At 35.1% G+C, this 23880-nt stretch overlaps 2 long non-coding RNA genes across 2 annotated transcripts; both read right to left on the bottom strand.

The window, feature by feature from the left end:
• Positions 1-10319: 10319 nt before the first annotated feature.
• On the bottom strand, positions 10320-12110 carry LOC127986047 (uncharacterized). The gene is made up of 3 exons (XR_008160748.1): positions 11753-12110; positions 10828-10974; positions 10320-10665 (listed from the first exon to the last, which is right to left on the bottom strand). It is a non-coding gene; the product is annotated as an uncharacterized LOC127986047 (long non-coding RNA).
• Positions 12111-13429: 1319 nt separating this feature from the next.
• LOC127986051 (uncharacterized) lies at positions 13430-14265 on the bottom strand. Its single transcript, XR_008160753.1, has 3 exons — positions 14172-14265; positions 13763-14074; positions 13430-13651 (listed from the first exon to the last, which is right to left on the bottom strand). It is a non-coding gene; the product is annotated as an uncharacterized LOC127986051 (long non-coding RNA).
• Positions 14266-23880: the final 9615 nt, after the last annotated feature.

Here is a 23880-nt window from a genome sequence, read left to right on the forward strand (position 1 = left end):
TGTGCGTACTTCCATAAACCAAACGCTGTCCTCTCTGCTATCTTGCCGGGAGTTCGGAAAAAAAAAAACCCACACACACACAGGGTCAGGCGCAGGGCACAGACGCATCACAGCCATTGACTTTACGATCACAGAGCTTCGGCTCCGCTGATACATCCGCAGGTGGCACAATAGACCTAGGCCTACTGTCTGAAAAAAAGCAGGCTGCAGTCGGGATTTTCCTTTCCTTAAAATAACGGATTACTTTTTTTTAAAAATAACGAAGTTACTGATTACTTACGCACGAAACTAACGTGTTAAGTTACACATTTCAGGAAAAAAGTAATTAGAGTACTCTAACAAAGTAACGCGTTACCCACAACACTGAAGAATGGTGGCGTCCGTAATGTCTGTGTTCAAGCTTATAATGTTTAAGGAGCTCAGATCTTCGGGAAACAGAAGTACCACAGCCCTTGCATTTCCACATTCATTCGAAGACTAGGAAATAAAAAAGCATGGTATATTTGCATTTAATTTATAGAATCAATTGTTTGTTGTCAATACTTCTTTAGAAGGAAAGCAATGCCTAACAAAGCGAGAAGTTATTAATTTCATATCACTAGCTCACAGAGTATTTAAATTAAGTGAATAGTTTTTTACTGTGTGATACACAAAATCCATAGTATATAGTTTTCTTTTTTTGGCACGATAACTGCAATTATTTTTTTTTAACTAATTATTTAGACATTTTAAGGACATTTGAAGCTGCATGAAATAACTTAGCATTTTATTAATTTATTTATACTAACTGGTAAAATAAACCACATTAAATTGGGTGGGTAACTGCTTGATTAGTTTTGATTTGGAGTTATTCAAGTAATTCTCGAAATGTAATAAAAAAAAATCAAATAAAATTAAATACTGACATGAAGTGAACCTTCCATTATATTTTAATAATATCATGTAATGTCTACAATATTAGCAAGGATACCTCTCTGTGGTAATTCCAAAACTATTCTCTAGTGTTTGTCATTCCTTTTTAAAAATACATTAAAATAATGTTCACAGTTGTATACTTTTGGACTAACCAGATTCAGCAATAAAGGCCAGAATTGCGAAATTTCCAGGAAAAAAAATCAAACCTGTAAAACACAAAGGAGAAGGTGATATTTCACATTTTAGTTTTTTGTTGGGGCAGTTAGCAAGCACTATCCATAATAATCACTACAGACTAATTATTAATTAGAGTTAGGGCCAGACACACTGATGATATTGTACTAACTATAACGTTACTGCATTATGCTGACAGGTGAAACAATGGAATATGAATTCTTCCTCTTCAATCAGAACTCATTTTCTAATTCATTACATTTCATTAATGCAATACTGGCAATCACCTACTATCAATCCTACCCTTTTTTGCTAACATGGGATGTGTTTCCCATAAAACTAACGTTACCTAAACTCGCTGCTCTCGATTGTTTCCCACAAAGTGTTCGTTCAGCCACTTTAGTTAATGATATCACGCACGTGGTGGGAGTAAAAGTAACTTATTTTATTAAATCTGTTTGAGATGGAAAAATCCTAGATGTTTTGGTATAGATTATGGATATTGCATCTGATGACTATTTCTCATTCATTTTGCTTTATTTTTTATCATCTAACGTTAACGTTAGACTGCCTGAGGCGATGGATTTCAAAAAGGAGTGCCGTGGGTAACGTTAGCTACAGGGCGCGCCTGGGCTGGAGTTTTTATTCTAAATTTAAAATTCATTTAAATTTAGAATAGCTAATAGAATGATTATTTTCCGGTGTTGTTCTGAACAATAACCGACTCTATTCACACATGGGCTCATTCAGAACATTAACTGATTTAGACATTGGCCTTCTCATAATGTCAACACTACAGCTCCGGCGGTCAATGTCTAACTTAACGTTAGATTAATTGACGGTTGCAGTGCATGTGAGAAAGGAGCTAAGTTATATTTTATTCAAGCACTTTGACTAATGTTAACTTTGTTACAGACAAACGAGCCATATTGATAGTCTGGTTTGGCTATAGCTTTAGCTAACACCTGCACAAACAATAACGTTAGTAACTTAATAGCCTAGTTGTCAAATCCTGCCACTAAACATAAATGTGAATGAAAAACACTTATTCACGTTAAAAATAACACACTTTCGAATGCTTACCGTGTCTAAAAGTGATTTCCAGGGCCACAGACCATCTTGACGTCTTCACATTCGAAGTGAGCAATGGCGGATGGAAAAACTCTGGCTGGCGCGAGTGGAGCTAGTTGATGTGACGTTACGTGGTCACGTGACATGAAAAACTCTGGTTTGAAGTAAAAAATACTATTTAAGTCAAATTGTTGCTTTTAATTTTGTCTAGGGTGTTTGTTATTTGCTTTAAGGAAAACTGAACAAAACAGGTTTAAACCAGAAACCATGATTTTCACTTAGTCCAATATAAAAATGCACTTTAAATAAACGAGACAGTGGTTTCACTTTTTTCAGTGTGATGTGAATGTAGAATAATGTGAACTGTGAAAGCACAATATGGCCCTGGTGGTCTATACTCATTAGCCAGAGCAAGAGACACAACAGATTTCTTTTGCATATCTGACAGTGTCACATTAAGCAGAAGTATTTCAAATGAGTTAAACCTGTATCCTGTTTTCTGGGTAACATTGAGAATATCACTATATATTGTTGCAAAACCTCCCCCACGACCTCTGAAAGGGATCATTCTTGTAACAGTAGATTGGTGGAGTAGACTCATTTAAACCAATATAGTCATTAGTTTTATAAACTTGGTTTAAGCCAGGTTTCAGTCAAGCAGAGTACATCAAAACTATTATTTGTGATCATTTCCTTTACAATTAAACTTCATCTTTACATTGTTAACTTTAATGCAGATTTTAGATGGGTTCATTTTAGCTTTCACTCCCCTAGGAAGGTAAAGAAGATAGAAAAAAAAAAAAAGAAACACAGATTTCTTTTGTGAACCACTCAAAGTTACAAATAATGGTGCTGGTGATAGTGATCATGTGGTCAATGTTGATCGACCAGCGGAACAGAAGGCGTACAGTTTTTGGAGAGAGTGGCTGAAAGTCTTTGAGTAGCTCCTCTATGAAAATGGTTCTATGCATTCACTGTAAAGCCTGCGGGACGTAATTTGCAGGTAACAGTATTCGTCACCGTCTCTACACGTTTCGTAATTGTTTTACGTTTTGCAGTTTGACATTATCGAGTTTTGCAAAATCCAAACAAAATACACCTACAGAGAGTGCACATATATATGACGTCCATTGATTCAGTCTATTAAAATGCACAACAAAATACAATATATGGGGCCTTTTTATAATTTCAAATAGTTAACCAATATCACAAGAAGAGTGCTGATGGTTTCCTCCAAAAAATCAACATGATTACAATTGTGATACTGATTTTATACATTTGTTCAATAAGAAAAAAGTTAATATTAAGATACTTACGTTTTACATTTTTTTTACGTTACACTCTATATTGCCTGTTTTTGCTCTATTTTGCCAACAAAAACAATTCCAAATACAGTCACAGCACTGTTTTGCATCTCTGAGGAACATAAGGGTGTTTTGTTCCTGAAATAATCATTTGTTAAAATATTCAGTTCAATCGCAATATCTCACTTATTAACAGTGACTTGCTGCCACCCTCTGTCGGTTTTAATTTCACATTTTAAGTATCAAATCCTTTCATATATCAGTATTCAATGTTTTATGTTAACAATATTAAAATATTATTTATGCATGCATGTGTATGTAGGTAAAATGCATTAATGCCCTATATTACACAGTGTGTAAATGCATCGAAATGCCATTTCAGATGCAGTTTCTCTGTTTCCTCTGCATTGCAAAGATGAATTTTGTTGATTGATACTTTCATTTGCTTTATAACAGCCTAAATATCTTATTATAATTGACTGATTAAATATAAGAATTTGACATATATGATAATGCACACTTTTAGAAAAAATGGCTTTACGGTAAAGATGACCATACAAGGTAAAAACAAATATAGTGTCACGGGGTGAAGAATCACATGACAGCGAGAAGTGCAAAGTAAGGCCCCGGAGGGTTGATTTATTATGGGAAGTGAGTTTTTAGTGGTCGGAAGTGGGAAGTGCTGGTGAGCTGGTCGTGGTGGTATCCCATGTGCGGCGTGTCCGTGTGTGGGGGTGCTGATCGGTCACGAGCTTTCTGTAAGGGAACACCTAGAACAGCGTTAGCATCCAGTCTTCTGGAGTGATCACTCACTTGTGTATCAGTGGCGGCGGGCTTGATTGTCGGCAGCCGTGACCGATCGGCCGGTAATGAGGTTTCCAGGTGCTCCTCTGCGTTTCCAGGGCGACGCTGATGAGGCATCAGGACACGCGTCAGCGTCACAATAAATGTATAGTCCTCAAGATATCACCACAGTAAACCTCAAAACTTAAATGATTGTTATCGATAAAATTTAAGAAACTATCGATATATTTTTTTTTGGCAATATCACACATCCCTAGCTCCCTAAAATTTAACACCGCATGCACCATCCTAACCCTCGCCAAAGAAGAGCGTAACTTTAAATTGTTTACAAAAGAAATCTGTCAGTGTTCTATTTTTTCTTCTTCTTCTTCAGCCCTTTATTTTTCCAGCAGAAGTTAGCAGAAAACAGTGACTGAGTGATTGACAGCTAATATTAACCAAGCTAATATCTAAAATCTGCATTAAATTTAAGAATGTAAGGATAAAATCTGTTAATATATGATTTGTAGTTGTAATGCTGCTAAATTTTTGCTGGTGCTTCTAATTTTATGTTGGGATCACCAGTGTTACCAAGTAAAAATGTTAATTTCGATCCCTGATAATTAATATTTATTAATACGAATGATTATTATTTAGACAAAATTGTATTTTGAAATAATTGAGATATTAGTCTAATGCATTTAGCATTATGAACTAAAAGATACATTTATAAGATTTATTAATCTTGATGTGGTGTACCTATATACTAATATTTATGTATATTAATACTTGATGTTAATTTATGTATAGTAATATATTTATTAAAATCTTATTCATATCATTATAATTTAAATTTCAGTTCATATGTAATACATACAATATAAAGCAATACAACAACAAAATGCAAAGCTGATCATATGAACCACTCATGTCTGGCAAAAAAATAAAATAAAAATAATAATAATAATAATAATAAATAAAATCTATTATTTTTCCATATATAAGTAGTTTATCCTATGTCTATATGTTTTCAAAATAATACAGTGGCAATAAAAGCAAACGAGGGGATACTGTTACCGGAAACTTGAGGCTGTCCTTCAAAGGTGAATTTTGGGCATGTCTTATACAGACTCTGTTGTGTTATTATTTCTTTGTAGAATATTTTAATTTCTTACACCGTCTTATGACAATGCCTAACTAACTATTTTACAATTTGTCGTAAGCTCTATTGGTGGCAAATGTGTCGTGTTTTACGGTCTGCTTTTGCCACATTGTCAGTTAGACAAGCGGGTCAATAAATAAATAAAGAAGTTGCTGCAGTTTACATATGGTAGTAAGCATAAAAGCCAGCACAACAATTTATAACTATTATAAACCACATAAGTCATAAAATATGGAAATAGGACATTAAACACTAGACTGATCTTGATTTAGCCAACCGGTTTGTTTCACGCACGGACACACACACACATAATACTAACACAATAAAACAATAAAAACATTATATAATAATAATAATAATAATAATAATAATAATAATAAAAACATGACTTTTGAAAATTAAAAAATATGTAACAGAGTGGCTGATAGGCATGGGTATCTGATCATTAGCACCCTTTTAAAAGTGTGCAGGATTGTGGGACATATGCACACTTGGCTCTTGAATTGCCTTTGAATAATTCATGCACCAATGCTGTGTGGTTATGTTACTCCACATCTTCTCATGAGCTCCCCCTATGGGGCCCTACATGTCACTGCTAAAAGCAGAAGAGAAAGCAGGAGGCGTGTATTAAATAGAAGAAAGAAAGACAGTTTGCACTAGATTTTTTTTTTCTCTCTACAGAAGATGAAGTGAAGTGAGTAGTTTACTGCACCAAACGTCATAATTTGATTGATGACTTTAACCTGTGGACCTTTACCCCTCCCCAATAGCATGGCTTTGACCTTTTGACCTTCAAATGATCGCAGCTTTTGTTACGACATGTGATATGACATCTGTTTGTAATAAATCATGCTTACACTGTAAAATTAAAATAAAATTACAACACTAAAGGAGACAAAAAATGTGTAATATAAAAAAGGAAAATATTGCCATAAAATCACACACGCAGGGCCGGCGCGCGGTATAGGCAAATGCTAAGGGCGCCACTCATCCATAGGGGCGCCAGAATGAGTGAACGAGTGAATTTTTTTTTTGTTTGTTTTTACATATTTTTTTTATAATAGGCTACTATTTAAAAAACATTCATTCGAAATACTACCAAATAAAGCAAAAAAAAATAAAATAATAAAAAAAAAAGGCCGGCTCTTCAATCTTCCCCCGCCCATCGAGTGCTTGAAGTGCGTCAGAAACAGAGCGCGCACACGATCAGTTGTTGGTAATTTGTAGTGTAGTGTGCCCAACACCGCATCCAATGTAGACAGAACTGCTTTTGTTAACACACAGCTCGTAGAAACGGGCCTGGCAGCTCGCGCCAGTTCTAGACACGGTGAAAGTTTCCTGATTGTGATGGAAGGCCGAATTTACACTACACATTATAAATGAGCATAGTCTGCGATAGATACAGTGCCACAAAGAAGAGAAGAGGATAAAGACAGAGGTAAAGAGATGTAGTGAAAAAACAATTTATTGCATAGGAGTAAGATACTATAATTTCATGGCAGTTATTTTTACCTTAAACTTAATGTTAGCAGTTGTTCTGAGTTCTGAGTCCCCAGACTGTGATTTTGTACAATCATGTCAGTTTTAAGACGCATTTTTTATTATCACTTTTTTATTAATGTTTTACTCTACAGTTGTGCAGTTTTGGGGGGATACAGTACAGGCCAAAAGTTTGGAAACATTACTGTTTTTAATGTTTTTGAAAGAAGTTTCTTCTGCTCATCAAGCCTGCATTTATTTGATCAAAAATACAGAAAAAATGTAATATTGTGATATATTATTACAATTTGTTTTCAATTTATTATACTTTAAATTATCATTTATTTCTGTGATGCAAAGCTGAATTTTCAGCATCATTTCTCCATTCTTCACATGATCCTTTAGAAATTATTAATTAAAGATTTATTATGAGTGTTGGAAACAGTTCTGCTGGAATGTGTGTGTATATATATATATATATATATATATATATATATATATATATATATGCTAAATCATGAACACAATGACAGGGTGAAATGGGCTGTGATGCATGGGGCGCCAGGTAAAATCTTGCCTAGGGCAGCAAATTGGTCAGGGCCGGCCCTGCCTGTGAACTAAAGTAACCCTGTTAATTTTGGGTGATTTCCAGAGGCTGACAGCAGTGGTTAACAAATATGATGAATGTCTCATGAGATCCACAGCCAACCAGTAGGAGGAGGCAAAATGTAAGTTTTATCAAAAATGGATGATTTGGCCAAATTCCACCATTAAAATGCACTAGGAGGACTAATGATAAAGTGTGGCAAACCTGGCAGGCATTGCAATTAAAAACTGTAACTACCAATTTTGGTAAGAGATAAGGGTATAAAACAAGTGCGTGGACAGACAGAGAACTCAGATGAAGCGGCTGCCATCTAGGCTTCAATAAAGTTATATTTTGACATCTGGAGCTTTATTTTACAACTTTGAGAAGACAATTTCTTGCTCCACAACACAATAAGTGTAATTTATTTACTTTTTTAAAAATGTAAATTTGTGAATAAAAAAGCTTTCCATTGATGTATGGTTTTTTAGGATCGGCCAGTAGGCTATTTGGCCGAGATACAACTACTTGAAAATCTGGAATCTGAGGGTGAAAAAAAAAATAAAATAAAATAAAAAAATTATATATATATATATATATATATATATATTAGGGGTGTAACGATACGCGTATTCGTATTGAACCGTTCGGTACGACGCTTTCGGTTCGGTACGTGGTACGCATTATGTATACCGAACGGTTCGTTGGAGTAATTAATTATATTTGAAAAAATTATATTTAAAAAAAAAGAGAGAGAAAGAAATATAATGATATGCGTTCAACAAGGTAGCCCAATAACCCAAACAACGTAACAGGCAACGCCCCTGACACTCCCGAAGAAGAAAAAAACACCATCTTATATGTTTATGTTAGGCTACTCAGTCAGGCGCTCGCTCACTCAGTACACGCTGAAGGCTCGTTGCAAAATAGCCAATGCGTTTAACAGACTAGAAATGAGAAGATCCTCCAATAACCAACAGGTCTGGTGTTTGGGTGCACTTTGGATTCCCTTTAAGCTATAATGGTGATGGCAAGAGAGTGGTGGATAAAAAAACAACGGTATGTCGCATCTGCAACATGACAGGGTACACCAGCGGGATTACAAAAAAAAAAAAAAAAAAACCCAGCGGGAATATCTGGGATATATGCGTCAGTACTATCTGGGAAAAGACGAAAAAAAGGAGAAACATGCACGCAGCAAACTATCCCTGCAGCATTTAGACACTATAGCTTACAGGGAATCCAACCCAAACACCAGACCTGTTGGTTATTTTAGGATCTTATATTTCTGGTCTGTTAAATGCATTAGACATTTTGCAACGAGCCTTCAGCGCGTGCTGAGTGAGCGAGCGCATAGGGGCCGTTCACATATCGTGCCTAAAAACGCATGGAAAACGCTAAGCGCGTCTTTCTCCTCCTTTCCAAAGCGCTCGGGCAGAAGCGCTCATGAGGCGTCTGTCTTTGCTAAGCAACAATGACGTGCTCTCTCCATGAGACGCGGAAATTTCAGCGAAGGATAAATGGATTTGCAGCTCTAAAAATCGCTTGCAGTAGCTCTGCTACTGAATTTATTTCAAAATTGCAATCCATATACAACTATGATCAGCTGTTCCTTCATCTTGGCTGAGCTCTCAACGTTGTTACGGGAAAGGATGAAGCTGATTGGTTGGTTCTTGTCACATGACCCGCGGTGCGCTTGCGGCATTCTGAAAAGTTGAGATGTTTTTACATTTTGCTGTATCTAAAACGTATCGAACCGAACCGAACCGAACCGTGACATCAGTGTATCGTATCGAACCGAACCGTGAATTTTGTGAACCGTTACACCCCTAATATATATATATATATATATATATATATATATATATATATATATATATATATATATATATATATATATATATAATAAAATTTAAAAAATATATATTCCTGAGAAAATGGCAATGAATATTTACTAATAAAACAATTAGTTTTGATATGTTTATGCTAGGGAAATTATAAAATTTATTTATTGAACATAATCTTTACTTAATATCCTAATGATTTTTGGCATGAAAAAATATTCATTTGACCAATGTATAATTAGCTATTGCTACAAATTGCTAGTGGCTCTTGAATTGCCTTTGAATAATACATGCACCAATGCAGATGTGGTTATGTTACTCCACATCTTCTCATGAGCTCCCCCTATGGGGCCCTACATGTCACTGCTAAAAGCAGAAGAGAAAGCAGGAGGCATGTATTAAATAGAAGAAGAAAGACAGTTTGCACTAGATTTGTAATTTTTTTCTCTAAAGAAAATGTGAGTTCCTTTTCGATGTTTAAGCTGAATGAACTGTGAATTAGTGAAACAGGAGCTGCCTGAAGCCTATAGGGAAATTAAGTATGATTGAGAAAGCAATTTGTTGTTTTCAATCTCCAATTGCTATTATTATTGTCATTATTAGAATTTGGTCAAGTCTTATCAAAAGCCTCTGTGTTCCACTCAACACAATGTATATGGCCTCTGAAACAGACATAACTAATTCAAGAAAAAAATTAACTACTCTCTATTAACAGTGAAAACATCATTAAATATTAAACAAGCATAAATCATAAATTGTTTAAACAAATGAAGGATTAATAGCGTCATGCATGACTATTAATCAGTGTGGCTTGAACTGGGTCCTTGTGGACTACAGAACACATGATAGATCATAATAATGTAATAATATAGTATAACTGTGGTCAGTGGTGGTTCTACATTGAAATACACCCTGGGCGAGACCCCTTTCGAGCACCCCCCCCCCCCCACACACACACACAAAAAAAATAGCAAACAAAGTTCTGCACAAACAGCTATATTTTATTATAACAACTGTTTTCATGTGATGTGAGATCATTGCATGCATGTTTCCAATTTGCCATTCCTGCACTTGTTAAATTGATGTTCCTCTTGGAAAACAATTTGCAGCAGAAGCAAAAGAGGCTGTTGTTCTTAATTGAATAAATCAATTCTTGCCATCTTTTCACCACTTACTAATGTCTTCTTAAAATATTAGTGGTGGCAACTTCTCCCATTACTCTCATTCCTAGGGAAAACAAAGCCAGGTGGCACTTTACTTGGTCCTCTGTGAACCAGCTCAGTCTGAATCCTGTCAGTCAGATGTGAGGGCCAGTGGGGCTCAGTGGGGGTTCAGCTCCAGGCATTTCTATCAGACAGCATATTGGCATATTACTCAAAACACATAGCAGTGAAAAAACACAGTCCTACTCATAAATTATCAGAAATATTAAAATTACATTAAATTGCAGTTGTCTTTTAGCCCCCTACCCCCCCCCCCCCCCCACACACACACACACGATATGCACACCTGAAAGATCATGCTGGGTAGAAGTAGAGGCAAAGAGGTCTTCATCCTCAATATCAGATATTTGTGGAGACATATGTGTAGCGGAGGAGGTGGTTGGCTCATCCTGACCAGTGGCAGAGGATGCTCCAAAATATTTTAGAAGTGCCCCTGAAATTGCAATTGAACTGCATGTGAAATCAAAAGACCATAGGATAATGTTTTATAAAGCTAAAACAGCCTAGGGTCAAATTGACTCAAAACATAATAGAAGGGTTACATAAACATGCTCTTACACACTAAATGTCTGTCATTACACGCTATATCCTCCTAGACCCGGAAAAAAACATTTATTTATTTCATTTTTTCCCCCATGTCATCACTTTGTTTAGAGCATAGAAACAAATAGTAAAAAAAATACATTGAAAATTTATATTTTATTCACGTTATGCTATGGTCACTGGGACTCAGTTGTTTAAAAAAATAAAATGACTTTAAATTATATGTATAGGCAAAAACAAAAAAACTTTTTGGGTTTCAGGATATTTTTCAACCAAAATTTGTATCTAACCTTCTTGGAGGTAACATTAGCCATTAGGTTCTTGCCTCAAATTATACGCATGACACACTTTTAGTTATGACTTGTAAAACTATACTTAGGAAACTATACTTAGCATAATGTGTAGCAAATAAAATGCCGTTGGTTATTTACAGGGCCTAACGTTAAACCAACTGATGGAAATGATAACTGAACTTTTAACAGTTTTATTGCAAAGCACAATATTATAAATTAGATCTCGTGATTTAGTTGAAACCAAATTATTGTTGTATAAGCATAGCAAGCATCATAGCAAAAAGGCTAACAAAGAGTTATACCCACCACCAATTAACATTAGCCCTTCATTCATGAAATGGACACTGTAATGATACAGAGACAACAGTTGCATACCTTTATCTTTTGCTCGTTTCTCCTCTTCTTCTTTTCTTTTTTTTTCGAAATTGGGCACCTGGCTTTGACCTTTTCTTCTCCATCTCTGTTTATTTGGCACTCGACAATCAACAGATTTCCCATCCCCCCAACTGTCACTCAGGACCAGAAGTCAAGACTAAACCAATTCACCTTGATGACCGCATCATCGTTTTGTATTACCTAGTTTCATTTGCAGGAACTATAGGCCTGTATTATAACATTATGAATGAAATGTGCGTTATTTGGAAGAAAGTCGAGGTGTGTGACTGACTTTAGCCTATTATTAATTATATTACTAGTGTGGATCCCCCGTCCCCGTCCACCCCCGCCCTGTCCGTTCCATTTGAGAGAGACCCAGAGGTGAAATGTCGCACGCGCCTCTCGCCCCAATCGCCTCCAGAACAACTCGCTTCAAAAACAGTTTCATCCCAATAGCAATAAACATTTTTAACTCTGAACGCTGAGGACTGTGGATTAAGCATGACTCCTTATACATTATCTGTATGTATGTATATGTATGTTATTTTATTTTATATGTTTATTGTTTGTTTAATGTAATGCTGGAACCTGTACCAAAGAGCTGTACTGAAAACAAATTCCACCAGCTTGGCTGTGTGGTCATTAAATTAAAATTAAAATCAATCAAATCAATTAAAGAATGAAATAAATATATTTATGCAAAATTCTGCCAGGTACAAAATTGTATACTGCAACGGCTAAAGTAAATGAAATAATACATTCAGAAAAAACACTCAGAAGCATTGGTTGGCTCTAACGAATTTTTTTAATTAACTAATAAATACAACTAGGTTCGATCTTTTGATAGATTATCTAAAGAAGAAAAATGACTATTGGAAAAATATGAAATAAATAATGTTAATATCTCTAATATTAACTTATTTATGCAAATTTATTTCAGGTACAGAATTGCATACTGCTACAGACAATGTACAAAAAAAAAAAAACACTCTCAAAAAGACACAAGTATAATTTTGATCATTCATAAATTAATTTTACTTTTGGCCATATACATGCCTAGCACATGTCAAGAGATTTTTCAAGAAATCAAGCAGAGTCATTGGTTCGTCTTCATGAGCAGGTTTGCAGGTTTCCTGAAATAAAGTAAATGTTATGGTTATTCTACTCAAATAAGACAGTGGCATCATATAGAGAAAACATCAAGTTCCTGAGTTCATCTTACCCCATGGCGCTGGTTATACGTGTGTAAATTCCTCATTAGTTTCTTGTCAGTACGGAAATGTTCAAATTCAGCACCAGACCGTCCAGAAACCTTCTTTAACAGTTCTTGTTCAGCCTGGCAGAAAAACACACCCTGCAAAGATAATGAAATCACACGTAAGACCAGGACTTGAATCCTCTGAATTCGATTATTAGCATCAAAAAACAAAAACGCTTTACAAAAGCTGACAGAAATTTTTAATTCACAGCAGGAAAAATATTTTGTGCTTCAGCCCTTAAATGTTACCACATATGAGAGCAAAGAAAGTGAATAAAACCAATAAAGCACTTAAAAGACACTCAAATATTATTATCTAATTATTCTAATGAGTCAATAAAAAGCTGTGTATCATCTCACCTTACAGTTATACATTTTCACTTCTGTCAGGTAGATTTCATTTGTCTAGAAATAACAGGTAAATTAAATATTGCAATCACATTCTACTTAAGGAATAGACCGTTTTGGATTTCTACAGTTACTAAACTAGTTACTACACTTATAATGCTTACCTCTCTATTCTCTGACAAACGTTTCACTTCACTGTTCAGCTCATCAATAAGCTCTCCCAATAATTTTTTATTGCTTTTTTTTAGAGGAATCTTATCGAATACCACATCCTTCAGTAAGATTTTCTTTTCCTGAAAATAACAGGTTAAATGAATATTTCAATCATATACTGCATATTAAAGTGGATGATTTTGACTTACTATAGTACTACAGCCCACTAGTTAAACTTTAGTTAATCTTACCTCAGACTCCTTTGAGACATTTTTCATTACTTTGTCCAGCTCAAGCTCTCCCAGGAAATTCTTGTTGCTTATCGCACCTTTTGGTAAGATTTTTTCCTCCGAGATATAACAGGTAAAATAAACATTGTAATCATATTCTGCACATTGAAGTAGGCAGTTTAGGCTTACTATAGTTACTATACTAGTTACTACACTTTAGTTAAATCTGACCTCTTGTTTCTTTGAGACATTTTTCATGGACATGTCCAGCTCATCAAGTTCTTTCGGTAAAGTGATATTGCATTTGACATATTCTGGTAAGATTTTTTTCTTCTAGAAATAACAGGTAAAATGAACATTACAATAATATTCTGCTCTGCTTATTAAAGTATAGACAGTTTTAGCTCACTACACTTTAGTTAAATCTGACCTTGGGCTCCTTCGTGACATTTTTCAAGGTCATGTTCAGCTTATCATCGAGCTCTGCCGGTGAAGTCGTTTCACTGATATTTTCAGGAATCCTGGGGGTGAATACAGTGAAAGTGAGCATCAAACTTCATATTTTTGTCTGTCTGCTTGGGTTTCTCAAGACTTTGGTTGTCTAAATCCAGAGGGACCTGATTCCTCCACTGCTAAAGGCTGGTATATATACGTACTCTCAGAAAGATAAGACTTGGCTACCAAGCTTCCTTTTTACATCATTTAAAACAGTGCACTCACTGAATATCTTAATTAAATGGTTAATAAATTTTGAAATCATATTGTCCTGACTTCCTGGAAACGACACTAACAAACTGATCATAAAATAGATCATAATGATTTTAGGTAACAGGCCTCTAGATGGGGTGTTGAAGGCCACATCTTCACTATGTTTGCTTTTGCAAATAAGTATCATTATTTATAAATCAAACGATCAATATTGATAACTTTTGCAGCAAATCTGCATGTGTTTGTACCAGCAGTTGCGTGAATACACTGAAGATACATTAGTCAAACAGATGACAGCAGCAAATTTCTGATGATAAATAATGTTTGAAATCTAATTTTAAGAAACAACCAATCAGAGCTACGGTCCGTAACTTTGTTTGTGTTCAAAATGTAGAAAAATGTATATAATAAGCGAGTACGCCATGAATACATTTTCCAAACCGTGTTTTTAGCTTTTTTTGCTTTGGGGAGTATCTCGGCGAAGTAACCCAGTACCTTTGTGATTCTTCATAGACATAAACACAGAGAAATAGTTCTGGCTACGATGTTCTTCCACAAGACGCAAGCAGTTCTGTTTATTAACCGCTAGAGCGTCAAAAGTTACCAACTGCAGCTTTAAGCCCTGGTCTTACATGTGATTTCATTATCTTTGCAGGGTGTGTTTTTCTGCCAGGCTGAACAAGAACTGTTAAAGGAGGTTTCTGGACGGTCTGGTGCCAGATTTGACCGTTTCCGTACTGTCAAGAAACTAATGAAGAATTTACACAAGTATAACCAGCACCATGGGGTAAGATGAACTCAGGAACTTGATGTTTTCTCTATATGATACCACTGTCTTATTTGAGTATAATAACCATAACATTTACTTTATTTCAGGAAACCTGCGAACCTGCTCTTAAAGACCAAGAAATAACTCTGCTTGATTTCTTGAAAAATCTCTTGACATGTGCTAGGATTGCATATAAACAACCAAAGTAAAATTAATTTATGAAGGATCAAATAAATTTTTGTTGTCTTTTTTTTTTTTTTTTTTTACATTGTCTGTAGCAGTTTATAATTTTGTACCTGAAATAAATTTGCATAAAAATATGTTTTCAATCTTAAATATGGTCTGATGTTTTACAGCCCACATTTGCAGTATTTCTGTGAAGTGACCGAAAATAACTTTTCAATGAAGCGGTGAGTGTGTTCAAATATACTATGCATTTTTAGAAAGAACCCCATGATGCATGTAGCGTACGTCAAACTTCTGTCCTGCAGAGTGTAGCTCCAAAACACCTGTCTGGAAGTTTCTAGTAATCCTCAAGAGCTTGATTAGTTGGTTCAGTAGTGTGTTTAATTAGGACTGGAGATGTAGCTTCTTGACCTTTTGTCCAGCACTGCAGTATCCACACACATCTCCTTAAACCATTACAACTTTACAGTTGTTTAACCTCAGGAAGTGAAAAACAGATGATGTGTTAGTTTTATTTATTTATTAAACTATTTATCTATTTTAGGGCATTAATCAAAAAATGTTAATCAGAGATATTTACATTATTTTTCCAGCTCAATGTGAATATTAAAACATATGATGGCTTTAGATAATACATCAAAAAAATCAAACCTAGTTGTTTGGTTAATTTTAAATTCATTTTAAAAATGTATTTAGGTAATATTAAACTGCCTCATACATTAGTTTCGAGAAAATATGTAATTTGGTTTGATCATATTTATGCAATGAATTTCAATAACACAATTTTTTATAGGACTTGACTGTCCAATTTTTTCAAGCCACTGTATGAGACTCACCAATGTGTCATTAGAGGGGTTACTTGTCATGTCTATGGTTTTAAAATTGTTTTTTACATTCGATTTGCCAACAAACAACTTAACGGAAGCGATGTATTTCTGCAAATGGCAATAGGACCACTGGGAGGAGCCAGAGGAGCTTGATTTTTTTTCACAGATTATCTGTCTCATATTCTACTGTCAGGACATAATGACAGGTTTAACAAATATGTAAAAAATATATTTTTACAAAAGTTACCTACTGCAGCTTTAAATCCTCAGATTTTTCTTTTATTCTGATTGCTAGCATTTAAAAAAAAATGCTTTACAAAAAATATTCTGTTCTTCAGCCTCAAATGTTACCACATATGAGAGCAACAAAGTGAAAAACCTAATAAAGCACTTAAAAAACAATGAGACAATGAAAATGTATGTATCATCTCACCTTACAGTTATGCATTTGCAGTTCTGTCAGGTAGATTTCATTTTCCTAGAAATTACAGGTTAATTAAATTTTATAATCACGTTCTACTTTGTATATTAAAGTATAGAGTGTTTTGGATTACTACAGTTACTATAGTTACTACACTTTGTTTAACCTTACCTCATTATTCTCTGACAATATTTTCACTTCTATGTCCAGCTCATCAATAAGCTCTCCCAATATTTTCTTATCGCCATTTCCCCCCATAGGAACGCTGGAGACCAAGACAGTGAAAGCGAGCAGTAGTATAGTCTTCATTTTGTCTGTCTGCTTGGGTATCTCAAGGCTTTGTTTGTCTGAATCTAGAGGGACCTGATTCCTCCACTGCTGAATGCTGTATATATACTCTCAGAAAGACAAGACTTGGCAACCAAGCTTCCTTTTTGCATCGTAAGCTAATCTTCGTTCATTGGCTGGTAACGGCGCACTCACAAAATATCTTGATTGAGATGAGGTTGATAATTTGTCATATTGTCCTGATTTCCTGGAAATGACACTGACAAACTGCCAAGAAAGATCATAATGATTTTTGGGTATCAGACCACTATATGGGGTGCTGAAGGCTAAATCTTCATGATAGCTTTTGCAGCAAATCTGCATGTGTTTGTACTTGCAGTAGCGTCGATACACTGGAGATGCATTAGTCATACAGATGACGGCAGCAAATGTCCATTTATTAACAATGTTTGAGGATGTTGGTTCAAGATGTTGGTTGATTGAACTTAAAAGTTAAAGCTAATTTTAGAAGCATATGTGTTGCAAGCAATCCCTCTAATGACACATTGATGAGTTTCATAAATTCACACTTAGGGCCCTATCTTGCACCCAGCGCAATTGACTTTGTACACCGACGCATGTGTCATTCCTATTTTGCACCCGCGCAAAGCGCGCTTTTCCCTCCACAGAAGCACGTCGCTAAACTAGTGAATGCACTTGCGCTCCCTGGGCGGATCAGCGCAAAAAAGGAGGCGTGTTCCGGCGCAAACAATCCCTGGTGCTATTTTGCTGTTCCATTAAGCAATTGCGCCACTGACCTGAAAAAACCTAGTCTAAAGTCAGTGGCGCGTTGCGCGCTGTTCATTATGCTATTTTAAGGGCGCATGCTTGACCTTAATGTATATAGCGTGCACAACGCGCATACACTTTGCTCATATAATCTACACAGATTTTTATTAAGATTCATAAATTGTTACACTTAAAAAATATTAACACATGAGATGACGGAAATCATTGTGGTGTGCCACGAAGATGTGAAAAAATAGGCATAAATCTTGCTTACAAATTATTCAGGCTAATTGTAGTAATTAAGGATCAGACCTGTTTGCCCAATAGTGGCAAGACATACACTCAAAAAAATGAATTTTTAGTTTTGTTCACTTTACCTGAACAATTCATGTTGAATTAATGCCATTTTGGCTATTTTTCATTTCAACATGATTGTGTCATGTTAAACTGACTTAAACCTGTCTCTCGTTGGTTTAACATAAAGTTTTCATTTTGAAAGAACATGTTTCAATCAAGTCCCTCAAAATAAGTTTTACACTTCCCATCATGCTTTGCACAGGACTGGATATGGGGAGAGAAAATGTTGAAATAAAGTGTTATTTTATGCAGTTTTTAATAAAATGTGATAATAAGGAGACTTTTTCATGTATAATGCTCTATTATGTGGGCATTTTAAAAGACTTTATATTGGTGTATTTTGTGCGAGTTACCATTGTGGTGAAGTGTGGAGCTTGTGGTTGGGTTGAGGACCTGGTTGAAAGAACGTCTAAAATACTTAATTTAAAAAAAAGCAACTTTAATGAGAGTGCTAGTGTATGATGTGCACATAGTAACATCCTTAAACTGCAAACAATTAACATCATGTGTAAAGAAAAGTTATATCTTACTTGCTAATGTTTTTATAGCACTTTGGCTAAACTTGCATGGACAGTGGTTCTACATGATGTAAACATATTATCTCTACTCAGATATTTCATGTAGGATGAACTAAAGCAAACTGAGTAAACTCAACTAAAGGTAGACAAGTCCTTATAACTTGATTTATTCATGTCCAAATAACATGGTACAAACATGTGGAACCACTGTCCATGATAGAATCATGTTCAGCCAAAGAGTCATTTTTTTGAGTGTATATGTATATAAGGACATCTGACAAATTGGTTTGTCCGTCAAGAACCAGGAAAAAAAATCGATGAAACAGTTGTGGCTATTTCCTCCCACGCCTGTTTAACCGACGCTATTTTGGGTGGGTTTCTCCCATCCCCATACAACACAACTTCTCTGTCTTTCACTGCTCTTACAAGAACATCAGTCTCCTCGGCTGTGAACCGCTCCTGGCGTGGGCCTGGTAAATACGCCATAATAATAGCAATCCATAATGGAACTTGCGCACCTGCTTTTAAAGGGAATGTTGGATGACGCTCTGATTGGTTTATTTCACGTTACGCCCAAACCACACCTATGAATAATGAAGCTACTTCAGACCAACCCATTTTAGATTTGCGCCGGGCGCAAGAGCCATTTATCCCGCCGGGAAAATAGCAAAAGCGCCGAGACCCGCCCACAAACTTACTTGCGCTTCGCGCTTTGACACTTGCGTTTCAGATCGTTTAAATAGGGCCCTTAATGTATGTGTGGATTTCATTTCATAATGATCAAACTACATAACATATTTTCACAGTCATTTTTATTACCTAAACTACTTTCCCCCCTTCATGTCCTAGCAGAATAACCACAGATGTATTTAACCTCTTTAGCTATGGACATGTTCCATGAACATCTGACACTAAACATTAACTAAAAAAGACAAATGTTAAATAATTCCTCACATTATATGTATATTTGTATCATTCAAAACCTACTGCAAAACATTTTTTTCATTTTTTTATTTTGTTCAAATAAATGTAACTTGGTTTGATCTTTTGATATATTATGATGTGAAGATAATATATTTAAAGTATCCAATTTAGGGTTGGGAAATTAATATTTGTTGTTTAAAAAGATGCATTAAATAGTTAACAACTATTTTTGCACATCCTAAAGTAGCTTGTGTGTAAAGTAAAGTGTGTTTCCCCCAAATTCTATATTTTTTTTGTATAATGTGTTTGGTGCCAGGGCTGAGCAGATTTTGGTGAATATTGTTTTACATTAATTTAAAATGGAATGTGATTAATTTGTTTAATTATGATGAATTATTATTTAAAATCGATCAGCAGCACTAGTCCAAATACTACCTAACATAACGGAACATGAAATAAAATAAATTAGAATCAGACTTTTTTTTTTTTTTTTATACAGTGACGCCCACAAATATTGGCACCCTTGGCAAATATGATCAAATAAGGCTGTGAAAATTCATCTGCATTGTTAATCTTTTTGATGTTTTATTTGAAAAAATTCACAAAAATGTATCCTTTCATTGGATAATAAGAATTTAAAATGGGGGGAAATATCGTTATGAAATAAATGTTTTTCTCTAAAACACATTGGCCACAATTTATGGCACCCTTTTATTTAATTATTTTTTAACCTCCATTTGCCAGTTTAACAGTTCAAAACTGTCTCCTATAATGCCTGATGAGGTTAGAGAACACCTGACAAGAGATCAGAGACCATTCCTTCATCCAGAATCACTCCAGACCCTTCAGATTCCGAGCTTCTCCTCTTCAGTTCACTCCTCTCATGTTCTGTAGGGTTCAGGTCAGAGGACTGGAATGGCTATAGCAGAAGCTTGGTTTTGAGCTCAGTGACCCATTTCTGTGTTGTTTTTGAGGTTTGTGTTTGGATTATTGTATGGTTGAATGATCCAAACATGGCCCATTATAAGATTTCTAACAGAGTCAGTCACTTTTTGATTTTTTATCTGTTGGTATTTAATAGAATCCATGATGCCATGTGTCTAAACAAGATGTCCAGGACCTCCAGCAGAAATATAGGCCCACAACATCAAAAATACAGCTGTATATTTCATTGTACACATGGGGTACTTTTTATCCCTGTTTCACCAAACCCATCTTGAGTGTTGCTAAAAAGCTCATTTTTATTTTCATCTGACCGTAGAAGCCAGTCCCATTTGAAGTTCCAGTCGTGTCTGATAACTGAATATGCTTTAGTTTGTTTTTGAATGAGCTAGGAGAATTTTTCTTGAAACCCTCCCAAACAACATGTGTTGATGTAGGTTCTGTTTGACAATTTTTTAAAAGGTTTTCTGAACCAGAAACTCAACTATTTTCTGCAATTCTCCAGCTGTGATCCTTGGAGAGTCTTTAGCCACTCAAACTGACCTCCTCACCGTGCATTAGAACGATATAGACACACAACCTCTTCCAGGCAGTTTTCTAACATTTTCTGTTGATTGGAAATTCTTAATTATTGTCCTGATGGTGGAAATGGGAATTGTCACTGCTCTAACTCTTTTCTTAAAGCCACTTCACCAATTTGTGAAGTTCAATCATCTTTTGCTGCACATCAGAAATATATTCTTTGGTTTTTCTGATTGTGATGGATGATTAAGGGCATTTGGGCTTTGTTTTTTCCCTCCACTTTATATTTCTGTGAAACAGGAAGCAATGGCTGGATAATTTCATGTTTATAATCAGGCTGGAGTGCTCAAAATTGTGAATATGAATGGGAACAGAGATGTATAGTAACGAAGTAGAACTACTTCACTACTGTACTTAAGTACTAAAAGGCGGTATCTGTACTCTACTGGAGTATTATTTTTTTCTCCTACTTCCACTTTTACTTCGGTACATATTTTCGCTGAGTTTAATACTTTTACTCCGATATTTTTTTATGTGCTGCATCGTTATTCGTTACAATTATAATAATGTTATGAATCATTCCATTACAAACCACTGCCAGAACTGTAGATTGCAGATTTGATGAAGCTGGCACATCATTGAGCGAATCAGCGATTAAGAAGACTGCGCGTGCTGACTGAACTGCTGTGAAGAGAGAAATGAACACCGAGCCGAGCCAGATAATGACTTGTTCACGAGTCAAGAACCGGTTGCATCGGTTTTCGGATGACCAGTAACGTTAGTTCTTTCTGACAGTTCGATTCAATAAACCAGTTGAAGAAAACAGTTCACCGATTCTTTTGCGCTCGATGCAATGGCGTCATTGGCATTTACTGCACCTGGGCTCATAACATTAACACAGAATCAGTTCAGAATCAATCACCAAAAGAATCAGTTCGGTTCAGAAGCTCTGTGTGTCGGTTTGCTTCACGCTAAATCACACATGCGCAGTATCATCAGCTCCTCAGTTCACGAATCGGACGCGTCTGACAGAAACGGTTCTTGACTCGTGAACGAGTCATTATCTGGCTCGGCTCGGTGTTCATCTTCAGTTCTCTCTTCACAGCAGTTCAGTCAGTGTACTGTTTGAGTCAATGAATTACTCCGGGATATTGGTTTGTTTTAACTCAGAGGGAGTGTCAGACACATTAAACAAGTTAACAGCTTAATTCATCTGTGGATTAATGCGTATTGGAGACGCGAACTGTTTAAAACGATTCAATTCGATTTGGTGGACTGTTTCAAAAAGATCCGGTTACATCGAATGATTCGTTCGTGAACCAGATATCACAAACTGCTTTGTTTTTAACTGTCGTACAACAGACACGGAAGAGAAGACAATGCTGAATAAAGTTGTAGTTTTGCTATTTTTGGACCAAAATGTATTTTCGATGCTTCTAAAAATTCTAAATGACCCTCTGATGTCCTACTGGTTTGAAACAACATGAGGGTAAGTTATTAATGACATCATTTTGCAAATTGGGCTAACTAACCCTAGTAACCCTTTTTTGTTTACAAGAAGTTACAGTCAAAGGAATTGTGATTGTCCGTTGGGTTAATCATTTGAATATCATTTGAATTGATAGTAAAAACAATATGTTCAAACTTTTGACTACTTTCTTTAATAGCTACATAACACAATACTTCTACTTTTACTTTCAGTACTTGAGTAGTAAATTTTAAAATAGACTACTTGCAATACTTAAGTACAAAAAATGTTGAATACTTTAGTACTTCTACTTAAGTGTGGTGCTTAAAGAGCACTTCAACTTCTACTCAAGTCACTTTTTAGATAGAGCACTTGTACTTTTACTCAAGTATGGGTCTCTAGTAATTTATACATCTCTGAATGGGAATATACTTCAGAGATATTTTACTCATAAGAATTTCTAGGGGTGCCAATAATTGTGTCCAACGAGTATTTGAGAAAAACATTAATTTCATAATGATATTTCCCCTCCGTTTTAAATTCTTATTATCCAATGACAGGATACATTCTTGTGAATTTTTTAAATAAAAAATCAAAAGGATTAACAATGCAGATGAATTTTTACAGCCTTATTTGATCATATTTGCCAAGGGTGCCAATATTTGTGGGCGGCACTGTATATTTCTGAAAGAAGTCAACTAAATGTTCAAGAAGGCCAACATACACTTTTAGTAGATGCAGGGAGGCTGATAAACCTTGTTTAAATCAAGCTCAACGACCGTCCAAGAACTAAACTGATTCCGTCACCAACAGTCTTTCTTCCCTCATCTGATCTGATGCGTCAGTGCAGGTAGGAGTTAACCCTCTGGCCCTCTTCGTTTAGGAGTCAAACTTACCTTCTTCGCGGTCAAAAGTGACTGAAGCCTTGAAATGTTACTTTTTTTTTTCTTCAGGAAAACCAATGTAATATATTTTTGTTCAATAATATTTTTGGATTATTATATATGATTTTTAGGGAATTTTATGATACTATGCAATATTTATACAATTTTAATGAGCTATTTCCTCCATTAGAACTAATATATATATATATATATATATATATATATATATATATATATATATATATATATATATATATATATATATATATATATATATATATATATATATATAATCTCTTTATTTAGTTATTTTTAAAGCAATATTTCACTTTAAATTCAAGTGAAAGCATTTAAAATACATTTTTTGATGTGAGAATTTGGCAATCGAGGCATTAAACTTGTGTAATGTTGCATAACCTCTTGTTTGGATTCCCATAGTTTTTTAGACCTCATCTCTTCATTTTTTTTAGGTTTTGCATTTAGATCTATATCTAGACATTCTAAAATATTATTTTTTGTCAAGGTTTAGATATTTTTGGTTAGATAAGTATCAGGTT

The sequence above is a fragment of the Carassius gibelio genome, chromosome B21 (assembly GCF_023724105.1).
Source record: "Carassius gibelio isolate Cgi1373 ecotype wild population from Czech Republic chromosome B21, carGib1.2-hapl.c, whole genome shotgun sequence".
NCBI classification, from domain to species: Eukaryota; Metazoa; Chordata; class Actinopteri; order Cypriniformes; family Cyprinidae; genus Carassius; species Carassius gibelio.